The sequence below is a fragment of the Protopterus annectens genome, unplaced genomic scaffold, assembly GCF_019279795.1.
Source record: "Protopterus annectens isolate FY-2018-M unplaced genomic scaffold, PAN1.0 ctg69896_obj.part0, whole genome shotgun sequence".
NCBI lineage: Eukaryota > Metazoa > Chordata > Ceratodontiformes > Protopteridae > Protopterus > Protopterus annectens.
The window spans coordinates 1-12,191 of record NW_025057580.1 but is presented as its reverse complement, the minus strand read 5'-3'; the positions used below and the strand labels follow the sequence as shown (position 1 = coordinate 12,191).

The window sequence follows — 12,191 nt, the reverse complement described above, 5'->3', positions numbered from 1 at the left end:
TCTGTACATTTTCTGTGTTATGAGATATTTTTGAAACATGGCTAATATATAGAAATGCAGTGTTATGTAATGTGAAAAACCTATTGTGTCATTCTTATCTTTTAGAACGATATGCCAGTTTAGTAAAATGAGTGTTAAAATTTACAAAGGAAAAAGCATGGCAAACCTTTTTGAAAAGACTTGACATTATTTGCATATTCCATCCCAGAATGCATCAGGAAAGTCTCCACAAGCTGTCAAAGTCTTTGCAATATAGGGAAGTATGAGCCCCAGTTATCTTTTTTAGCTTTGTGCAGTGGTAATATCATAGCCAATGAAGGTTTACTGAGGCGTGATTATTGCTATTTGAAAACTTTACCCAATACCCCGTTAAGTCTGTTTTATGACAGACTTGACAATTTTTTACTGTCTCTGAGGAGACTTTGTATATTGTAAAAATTAGGCTTTGGAGAGTAGGTCTTTTTACGTATTTTTTATGACAGCATGTTGTGCTTTTTAAAAGTTGATACTTCAATTTTTGAGAACAGATGATTGAAGTACACTTATTTTTTTATATTTTCATATTTTTCATTTTATTTGTAAAAGTTTTTTATTATTTTGTAAAAGCAAAAGATTTTTTTATTTTTTATTTAATAAAAGATTTCAGATATTTTTTTAATAATTAAAAGTACTTCATGTAGATTTTCTTCTTTGCAATATTTTTTAAAGTAGGAAATGACATTTTTCAATAGACTTTCATTGCATAGACCTCTGGATATTTCAGTAAAGTAGAAATGACAGTCTTAATTTATTTTAAAAAATACTTTGTAAATGGATGTAGACCTCTGGATCCATCAACATTGTTGTAGAATATTTTAATGATTGTCTATTTAAATATGTGGTATTTTGTTATTGAAAACTTAAACAGAGACAGATTTATTTAAACTGATGTTGTATATCTTTGCTTTTCCAAGTTTGATTTAGTTTAAAATAGTAGTATAAATTTGGCTTTGTGCATTCTTTTATTTAAAATAGTTTTAAATTATTTCTGTGTTCAGGATTGATTGTATTCTTGCAAAGTGATGAAGCAGGCATTGTTATTTGTGCAAAAGTGTCACCACAGCATGTGTTTGAAAATGTTAAACATTTTTAAATTCCCAGAGGGTTTGGAATACTTTTTTCAATGGATTCTTTCTAAAAAAAACCTGCTTTGCACATTATGTATTTTAAACATTACATATTTAAATTGATTTAAATGTGTAGAAAGTGTTAGTGTTAATGGGTCTTTATTGTAAAAGCAGTGGATGAATGTTATGGAATTACATAGACAGTCAGATTTCCTATGAGATATCAAAAGGTGGAAAATAATGTTTAAAACTTAGTTGAGATGATAGAATTTTATTTTATGAAAAGAGAATTTGTATTTTTGCATTTTCTGTTTAAAAAAAAAAATAAGTATTTAAATTGATTTAAACTGTTATGAAATGTGCATTTTAACTGGATTCTTTTGTTTGAATAAAAATTTCAATTTTGATTTGAAATTCATGTGACAAATGTTTTTTGCATATTGAAACTTGCAGTGAAATATTTTTTTAAAACTATTCTGAAGCTTAAAATTTAATTCAATAAAGAAATTTAAACTTTTTACATTTTCTTTTAAAAAAAAATTAAATTATTTGAAATGTGATGAAATGTTGAAAATTTTAACTTTATTGTTTAAATTGAAAAAATTTCTAATTTTGTTATTTGCAGTAATTCATTAGAAGATATTTCTGCAAAAAAGGGAGTGAAAAATATTTTGAAAATTCTTGATACTTGTTTTTCATGAGAAAAGAATTAATATTTTGCATTTTACAAAAAAAGTATTTAAGTTTGAAACTTCAATGAAAATTGAAGAAATTTTAATGTTATTTGTTTCAGTAAATGTTTTGTTTTGGTGTTAATTTAGGGCATTGAAACTTATATTTTGGGTTATTTGTAAACTGATGAGAAAAAAATATGTGTACAAAGAGCATAGAAATGGAGAAAAAAAAAAAAAAATTTTATTTTGTTTCTTGTAAGATTGTATAGGTGTTGACATGTTTTCATGTTTGAAGTTTTTTATTGATTTTGTACAGCCATTTTTAGTTGAGACAAAGTTTCTTTGCTGAGATTGTAAAAATAAAAAAGATTTTGCACTAGCTATAGTATAGATGTATTAATTTCCATGGATTCTTTTTTTGAATATCTTATAAGACTCAAGGATGTATATATATTGTAGTAAATTAGACAGGAAACAACTTTCCACAGATCTGATGCAGACTTTTGAGTTAGTAGTAAAATAAGACTAATACCTAAGACAGTAGAAGCTATAATAGCAGTGATGATCTGCTTAATTAACATAAAAAGATACTATCAGAAGAGCATTCTTCTAAATTAAGTGTTCTTGTGCTTTAAAAAATCTCATTTGTATTTAATGTTAAGCTATGTGCAGTAGCTAAAGTTTTGTGAGGGTGTCTATGAATTCTCCTAAGCATTATGAATTAAAGATTTTCTGTACATTTTTTGTGTTATGAGATATCAGAAACATTTAATATATGAAATGCGTTATGTAATGTGAAAATTGTGTCATTCTTATCTTTTAGAACACTTGAGTAATTGATTTGTTATTACAAGGAATCATGGCAAACCTTTTGAAAAGACTTGACAAGCATATTCCATCCCAGAATGTAAAGTCTCCAGTGTCAATGTCAAAGTCTTTTGCAATATAGGGTAAGTTATCTTTACTTAGCCAATGAAGGTTTACTGATGATTTTGAAAACTATTTTTAAGTCTGTTTTATGAAATTTACCTAATATTTACTGTCTTTATGAGGACTTTGTTTGTCTTATCTAGAATATATGATTAGCTTTTTTATGAAGTTGTTTTTTTTTGTTTTTTAAGAAAAATATACTTATTTTAACAGATATTATTTTATGACTTTTTTTTTTATTTAAAAAAGTTGTTTTTTTTATTATATTTATAATATAAGATATTATTTATGTTTTAATAATGTTGGCTAAAAAGTCATTAAAGTACTTCATGTTTTTTTCTTCATTGCAATATCATTTTTAAAGTATTGTGATTTTTTTCATTAATTATTTAAAGTATAATTCAGTAACAGTAGACATTTAATAACAAAATATTGTAAATAGTCTTAATTTAAAAATACTTTTAAATGGATGTAGACCCTCCATCAAAAATGATTGTATATTTAAACCATATTTAAAGACTCTGATATTTTTAAAACAGCAGATAAACAGAATACAAGTATCAGAAAGTAAACTGAGTGTGAAATTGCTAAGTTTAAAATACAAAAATCTTGTATATTGATTAGGAAACTTACTTTACCTCAGGAATATAAGTTGTATGGCTTTGCAAAGTGAAAAAAAGCATGTATTAAGCATGTTTGAATAGTGTGGAAATTTTAATTCCCACTAAGGAAAAATTTTATTTTTAAGCAATAAATGGATTTTTACAAGTATGAATTAGAGAAAGTGTATTTTAAAATTGTTTAATTAGCTTGTCTAAAGCAGTGCTGTCTTATGACAGTGAAAGATGTTAAAAGGAGAGTCAGTATCTGTGGATATAGAATTATGCCTTTTTGAATATTTAAGATAAATAATAGAAAACAAAAAAGGGAAAGATAACTGTCTGCCTCTACTATGCATTTGCAATTTGCATTGAAACATATTTTCTTATGAAATGTTCATACTGAGAACACTATGTTATTTACTCAGTTGTGTCTGCATTGTTACAAAAGGTTTCATTTTGACATTATATCTCTATGTGCACCTGAAATGAAAATATGAGCTTACATGGCAAACTGCATTGAAATGAACAATTAAATTTAAACTTCCACATTCTGAAATAAAGCTTAAAATTAAGTTCAAAATGCATATTTCTTAAAAAATATGAAAATAAATTAAAAGTTTTGTTAAAATAAAAATGAAAGAGTATGAATTGAAAGAGAGAAAAATTCACACATTGAAAACTGAAAAATACAAAATATTTGTTTTGTTTGAAAAATTTCACTGTAATTAAAAAGCAAAAGAAGGAATATCAAAAATTACAGTTATTTCTCACTTTATTCTTTGTCAGCCTTTCCTAATTTTCAGGAGAAAGACAATATTTCTGCAATTAGTTGTGATGAAATATGCATATCAGAATAAATGAAATCAGAATGTTTAAAACAGAATTTATCATTGTCTCCAATGCACCTTTAATAAATTTTGAAGAACCCATGTTTCTGAGTATTTTAGCTTTCAAACCCTGAAAAGATATATTGCAATTTGAAGTTGCTGTCTGTTGACTGAGGTAATATCCTGTTGGTGTTACAAAGTAAATAGTATTGAAACAAAAAATGTCAAAAATGACACAGAATGACATCACTGCAGAGAGGTTGCTGCATTAAGAGAGATAGAATATGTAGCAATATCAAAATTTATGTCCCAAAGAAAAAAACAATAGATAGGTGTAGAGATGACACAGAAACATGATAATGGCAGTTTTAGAGTAGTTAAACAGGATAATCAAGGAGATCGAGAATTTATCAAGTTTTAATTAATATTTTAAGTAGCTGAAAGCCCATAATTAAGCCCAAAACAAAGTAGCTGAAAGCCCATTGTTGGCAAGAGACAGTTTAATTCTTCAGACTTTAAATGAAAGGCAAAAAAGATATAAGTATTTGATTAAGTTTTCAACAAGATTCCATGATAATATTTATAAAAATTCAGTCATTATAAGACTTCCAAGATGGAAGCAAAATAGAGTTGTTGTAATCAGATTAGACAGGAAAAAAATCAACTTTCCACAGATGCAGACTTTAGAATTAATAAAATAAGAGTTGACTAAAATAATCAGATACCTGCAGCTTTATAAAAGTAGCATGAATAAAATAAAAAGATACTTAGAATCAGTAAAGAAAAGTTATCTTTAAAAAAGTAAAAGTTAATGAAAATCTCATTTGTAAAGATTTTCTGTTATGAGTTATTTTTGAAACATGGCTAATTTAGAAAGAAGTGTTATGTATGTATGAAGAAACTATTGTGTCATTCTTATTCTTATAGAATATAGAAATGCCAGTTTAGTAAAATGAGTGTTAAAATTTACAAAGGAAAGCATGGCAAAATTTTTTAAGAAAAACTTGACATTATTTGCATACATCCCAGAATGCATCAGGTGTAAAAGTGTCCACAATCTTTTAGCAAAAAGTATGAGCCCCAGTTATCTTAGCTTTTGCAGTGGTATCATAAATGAAGGCTGAGGGTGATTATTAAACTTATGCTGTAACGTCTTAAGAGACTCTGATTTTATGACAGACTTGAAGACTTTTAAAATTCTGGCTTGGAGAGAAAAAACTGGAGAGTATTTTTTTTTATGACAGCATGTTGTGCTTTTTAAAAGTTGATACTTCAATTTTTGAGAACAGGTGATTGAAGTACACTTATTTTTTATGACATATTTTTCATTTCTAATTTTCGTTTATTTAAATATTGGTGTAAAAAGTTGTTTTTTATTATTTTATTTATGCGGCAATAAAGATATAACAGATAGATTTCCATGTTTTAATAATGTTGGCAAGGTGAAGTCATTAAAGTACTTCATGTAGATTTTCTTCTTCATTTATCATTTTTTTAAAGTAGGTAGGATTTTTCAATAGACCCACATTGCATACCTTCTGAAAAGTATACGCGTAGAATGACAGTCTTAATTTATCAAAATACTTTGTAAATGGATGTAGACCTTCTGATCCATCAACATGTTGTTGTAGCACGACAATTATTATTTAATGATTGTCTATTTAAAACGCAGACTGTGGGTATTGTTCAGCTGCAGCTGATGGAAAACAGGATGAAACAGAACCTATCAATTTATTCCGCAACTGAGTTGTATATCTTTTGCTTTGTCCAAGTTTGATTAGTTTAAAAATGGTAGTATAAATCTTGGCCTCTTCTGTGCTTCTGTGATTGAAGGGACATTTACTTACTTAAGTCACCTCAGGATGGTTGATTGATATTTGTTAAAGTGATGAAGCAGGCTTACATTGTGTGAAAGTGTAGGCACCACAGCATGTGTTTGAAAATGTTACATTTTTAAATTCCCAGAGGGTTTGGAATACTTTTTTCAATGGATTCTTTCTAAGCAAAAAAACCTGCTTTGCACATTATGTATATTTAAACATTACATTAGTTAATTAGCTTAGAAAAGTAGTCTTCAGAGTCTAATTGTGAAAGGCTTGTTCTTATGAAGCAGTGGATGGAAGATGTTAATGGAATCACAGAAGAGAGTCAGATCCTATGAGATATCAAAAGGTGGATAGAATAAAATATGCCAGACTCGTGAATCTACACACTTTTATGAGTATGAGATGATAGAATAGAGTAGTTGCAATAAAAGGGAAAGAGGCAGTATAACTGTCTGCCTCTACTGCATTTGCAGATTTGCATTTTAGTGTTTCTTGCAAGTTGAAATGAATAACATATTTCTGATATCGCTCAAAATGACTGAGGAACACTATGTTATTTACTCAGTTGTGTCTGCATTGTTACACAAGGTTTCATTTTGACATTATATCTCTATGTGCACCTGAAATGAGATGTATAATGAGCTTACATCTGGCAAACTGCATTTTTGAAATGAACACCATTGTGGCAAATATTTAAAACTTCCATCATTCTGAAAATTAAAGCTTAAAATTAAGTTCAAATTATTTCTGCAAATATTACTAGAAACTGTGGAACGCTTTGTACAACATTTAAAATATGGTAAAAAAATAAAATTAAAGTTTTGTTACTGAAATTGAAAACCTTGAGAAAAGATTCTTTAGCAATATGAATGTGAACTGAGTAGAGTGAAAAATTCACCCACACATTTGAAAATATTGCGGTACATTGTTTTTGTTTGAAAAAAATATCCTGCATTTCACTTTGGTGGTTTAAGCTGTAATTACCTCTTTCCAAAAAGCAAAAGAAGGAATATCAAAAGTTACAGTTATTTCTCACTTTATTCTTTGTCAGCCTTTCCTAATTTTCAGGGAGAAAGACAATATTTCTGCAATTTTTAGTGTGTGATGAAAAAAAGCTGCCTACAATATATGCAGTTCTGAAAACTGCACCGAATGAAATCAGAATGTTTAAAACAGAATTTATCATTGTCTCCAATGCACCTTTTGTTGTACAATAAATTTCAGAACCCATGTTTCTGAGTAAGCGTAGCTTTCAGGAAACTCATAGTCCCTGAAAAGATATATTGCTTTGAATTTGTTGGGTTGCTGTCTGTTGACTGAGGTAATATCCTGTTGGTGTTACAAAGTAAATAGGTATTGAAAACCTATGAGAATTCACAAATGACATCACTGTGAGGTTGCTGCATTAGAGAGAGACATGCAGAAGAAAGGAGGCATAGCAAAATAGAATTGATATTTTGTAGCCCAAAGAAAAATATCAATTAAATTTAATTAGGTATACTGTAACTCACAAAAACATGATAGATATAGGTTTGTGAGAGATGACACATGGCCCTTAAACATGATTACTGATGGAGTACAAATGGTATGGATCAGTTTTAGGAGTAATTAAACAGGTACTATCCAAGTTTACAGATCGAGATATTTTTAATTCAAAAGTCGTCTAATTAATTTCCCAAAATTTTAAGTAGCTGAAAGCCCATTGTTGGCAAAGTTGAGACAAAGTTGAATCCTTGCTTCAGACTTTATGGAAAAAGGCAAAAAAGATTTTGCACTAGCTATAGTATAGATGTGCTCATAGAATTATTCATAACATTCCATGATTTTTGAATATCTTATAACATAGATTCAGTCATTATAAGACTTCCAAGGATGGAAGCTATAATATATTTGTAGTAGTGCAAATTAGACAGGGAAAAAAATCAACTTTCCACAGATCTGATGCAGACTTTTGAGTTAGATAGTAAAATAAGAGTTGACTAAGAATAATCAGATACCTAAGACAGTAGAAGCATTGCATAATAGCAGTGATGATCTGCTTAATTAACATACAAAGTAAAAAAGATACTATCAGAAGAGCATCTTCTAAAAAGTCGCTTCTTGTGCTTTAAAAAATCTCATTTGTAAAGTTAATGTTAAGCTATTGTGCAGTAGCTAAAGTTTTATGAGAGTGTCTATGAATTCTCCTAAGCATTATGAATTAAAGATTTTCTGTACCTTTTCTGTGTTATGAGATATTTTGGAAACATGGCTAATATATAGAAATGCAGTGTTATGTAATGTGAAAAACCTATTGTGTCATTCTTATCTTTTAGAGATCGATATGCCAGTTTAGTAAAATGAGTGTTAAAATTTACAAAGGAAAAAGCATGGCAAACCTTTTTGAAAAGACTTGACATTATTTGCATATTCCATCCCAGAATGCATCAGGAAAGTCTCCACAAGCTGTCAAAGTCTTTGCAATATAGGGAAGTATGAGCCCCAGTTATCTTTTTTAGCTTTGCGCAGTGGTAATATCATAGCCAATGAAGGTTTACTGAGGCGTGATTATTGCTATTTGAAAACTTTACCCAATACCCTGTTAAGTCTGTTTTATGACAGACTTGACAATTTTTTACTGTCTCTGAGGAGACTTTGTATATTGTAAAAATTAGGCTTCGGAGACTAGGTATTTTTACATATTTTTTATGACAGCATGTTGTGCTTTTTAAAAGTTGATACTTCAATTTTTGAGAACAGATGATTGAAGTACACTTATTTTTTATGACATATTTTTCATTTCTCATTTTCGTTTATTTAAATATTGGTGTAAAAAGTTGTTTTTTATTATTTTATTTATGCGTCAATAAAGATATAACAGATAGATTTCCATGTTTTAATAATGTTGGCAAGGTGAAGTCATTAAAGTACTTCATGTAGATTTTCTTCTTCATTGCAATATCATTTTTTTAAAGTAGGGTAGGATTTTTCAATAGACCCATTTCATTGCATACCTTCTGAAAGTATATTTCAGTAAGCAGTAGAAATGACAGTCTTAATTTATCAAAATACTTTGTAAATGGATGTAGACCTCTGGATCCATCAACATGTTGTTGTAGCAAGATTGTCTATTTAAAACGCAGACTGTGGGGTATTGTTCAGCCAGCGTTTTGATGGAAAACAGGATGAAACAGAACCTATCAATTTATTCAGTAAACTGAGTTGTATATCTTTGCTTTGTCCAAGTTTGATTTAGTTTAAAATAGTAGTATAAATCTTGGCCTCTGTGCTTCTGTGATTGAGGGACATTTACTTACTTAAGTCACCTCAGGATGGTTGATTGATATTTGTGCAAAGTGATGAAGCAGGCTTAAGCATTGTGTGAAAGTGTAGGCACCACAGCATGTGTTTGAAAATGTTACATTTTTAAATTCCCAGAGGGTTTGGAATACTTTTTTCAATGGATTCTTTCTAAGCAAAAAAACCTGCTTTGCACATTATGTATATTTAAACATTACATTAGTTAATTAGCTTAGAAAAGTAGTCTTCATAGCTCCAATTGTGAAAGGCTTGTCTTTATGAAGCAGTGGATGGAAGATGTTAATGGAATCACAGCAGAGAGTCAGATCCTATGAGATATCAAAAAGGTGGATAGAATAAAATATGCCGTGACTCGTGAATCTACACACTTTTAAGGAGTATGAGATGATAGAATAGAGTAGTTGCAATAAAGGGAAAGAGGCAGTATAACTGTCTGCCTCTACTGCATTTGCAGATTTGCATTTTAGTGTTTCTTGCAAGTTGAAATGAATAACATATTTCTGATATCGCTCAAAATGACTGAGGAACACTATGTTATTTACTCAGTTGTGTCTGCATTGTTACACAAGGTTTCATTTGTCATTCTATCTCTATATGCACCTGAAATGAGATGTATAATGGGCTTACATCCGGCAAACTGCATTTTTGAAATGAACACCATTGTGGCAAATATTTAAAACTTCCATCATTCTGAAAATTAAAGCTTAAAATTAAGTTCAAATTATTTCTGCAAATATTACTAGAAACTGTGGAACGCTTTGTACAACATTTAAAATATGGTAAAAAAATAAAATTAAAGTTTTGTTACTGAAATTGAAAACCTTGAGAAAAGATTCTTTAGCAATATGAATGTGAACTGAGTAGAGTGAAAAATTCACCCACACATTTGAAAATATTAAGGTACATTGTTTTGTTTTAAAAAAAATATCCTGCATTTCACTTTGGTGGTTTAAGCTGTAATTACCCCCTTGCAAAAAGCAAAAGAAGGAATATCAAAAATTAGAGTTGTTTCTCACTTTATTCTTTGTCAGCCTTTCCTAATTTTCAGAGAGAAAGACAATATTTCTGCAATTTTTAGTGTGTGATGAAAAAAAGCTGCCTACAATATATGCAGTTCTGAAAACTGCACTGAATGAAATCAGAATGTTTAAAACAGAATTTATCATTGTCTCCAATGCACCTTTTGTTGTACAATATATTTCAGAACCCATGTTTCTGAGTAGCGTTTAGCTTTCAGGAAACTCATAGTCCCTGAAAAGATATGTGCTTTGAATTTGTCGATTTGTCTGTTGACTGAGGTAATATCCTAATTTAATTGTTTACAAAAGTAAATAATTATTGAAACCTATGAGGGATTCTAAGCGACATCACTGTGAGGTTGCTGCATTAGAGAGACATGCAGGAGGCCTGTAAAATAGAATTGATATTTTGCATAGCCCCAAAGAAAAATATCAATTAAATTTAATTCAGGTATACTAACTCCACAAAAAACATATGTGATGAATATGGGTTTGTGAAGATGACACCATAGCCCATAACGCAATTACAGAGTCGGGTGCAAATGGTATGGGATCGTTTGGAGTAATTAAACTAGGTACTATCAAGTTTGCACAGATGAGATATTTTAATTCCAAAGTAAGTCTGGTGTTTTAAAATTTCCGTAACTGAAACCCATTATTGACAAGTTGAGAACAAGTTGAATCCTGCTTCAGACTTGCCGGACAAAAAAGATTTTACTTTAAGCTACGTATAAAATGTGCTCATAGAAGATTATTCATAAATTCCATGATTTTTTGAATATCTTGCCTTGTAGATTCAGTCATTGCTCTAAGACTTCCAAGGATGAGCTATAAACCTATATTTGTAATGCAAATTAGACGGAAAAAATCAACTTTTCCACACAGATCTGATGCAGACTTTTGGAGTTAGATAGTAAAAATAAGGTGGCTAAGAATAATCAGATACCTAAGACAATGAAGCATTGCATAATAGCAGTGATATTCGATTATTAACATACAAATTAAAAGATATTTATCAGAAGGCATCTTCTAAAAGTAACTTCGTAGCATTAAAAAAATCATTGTAAAAGTTAATGTTGGCTATTGTTACGTAACTAAAGATTTTTGTGAAGTGTCTATGAATTCCTAGCAGTATGAATTAAAATTTTCTGTACATTTTCTGTGTTATGAGATATTTTTGAAACATGGCTAATATATAGAAATGCAGTGTTATGTAATGTGAAAAACCTATTGTGTCATTCTTATCTTTTAGAACGATATGCCAGTTTAGTAAAATGAGTGTTAAAATTTACAAAGGAAAAAGCATGGCAAACCTTTTTGAAAAGACTTGACATTATTTGCATATTCCATCCCAGAATGCATCAGGAAAGTCTCCACAAGCTGTCAAAGTCTTTGCAATATAGGGAAGTATGAGCCCCAGTTATCTTTTTTAGCTTTGCGCAGTGGTAATATCATAGCCAATGAAGGTTTACTGAGGCGTGATTATTGCTATTTGAAAACTTTACCCAATACCCCGTTAAGTCTGTTTTATGACAGACTTGACAATTTTTTACTGTCTCTGAGGAGACTTTGTATATTGTAAAAATTAGGCTTCGGAGAGTAGGTCTTTTTACGTATTTTTTATGACAGCATGTTGTGCTTTTTAAAAGTTGATACTTCAATTTTTGAGAACAGATGATTGAAGTACACTTATTTTTTATGACATATTTTTCATTTCTCATTTTCGTTTATTTAAATATTGGTGTAAAAAGTTGTTTTTTATTATTTTATTTATGCGGCAATAAAGATATAACAGATAGATTTCCATGTTTTAATAATGTTGGCAAGGTGAAGTCATTAAAGTACTTCATGTAGATTTTCTTCTTCATTGCGATATCAAATTTTTTTTATGTTTTTTGTATATTTCA

General features: G+C 29.3%; 3 non-coding genes across 3 annotated transcripts; all 3 read left to right on the top strand.

The window, feature by feature from the left end:
* Positions 1-284: 284 nt before the first annotated feature.
* LOC122792110 lies at positions 285-420 on the top strand. Its single transcript, XR_006363282.1, has one exon. It is a non-coding gene; the product is annotated as a U4 spliceosomal RNA (small nuclear RNA).
* Positions 421-8,461: 8,041 nt separating this feature from the next.
* On the top strand, positions 8,462-8,597 carry LOC122792112. The gene has a single exon (XR_006363284.1). It is a non-coding gene; the product is annotated as a U4 spliceosomal RNA (small nuclear RNA).
* Positions 8,598-11,715: 3,118 nt separating this feature from the next.
* On the top strand, positions 11,716-11,851 carry LOC122792111. Its single transcript, XR_006363283.1, has one exon. It is a non-coding gene; the product is annotated as a U4 spliceosomal RNA (small nuclear RNA).
* The last annotated feature ends 340 nt before the right edge of the window (positions 11,852-12,191 follow it).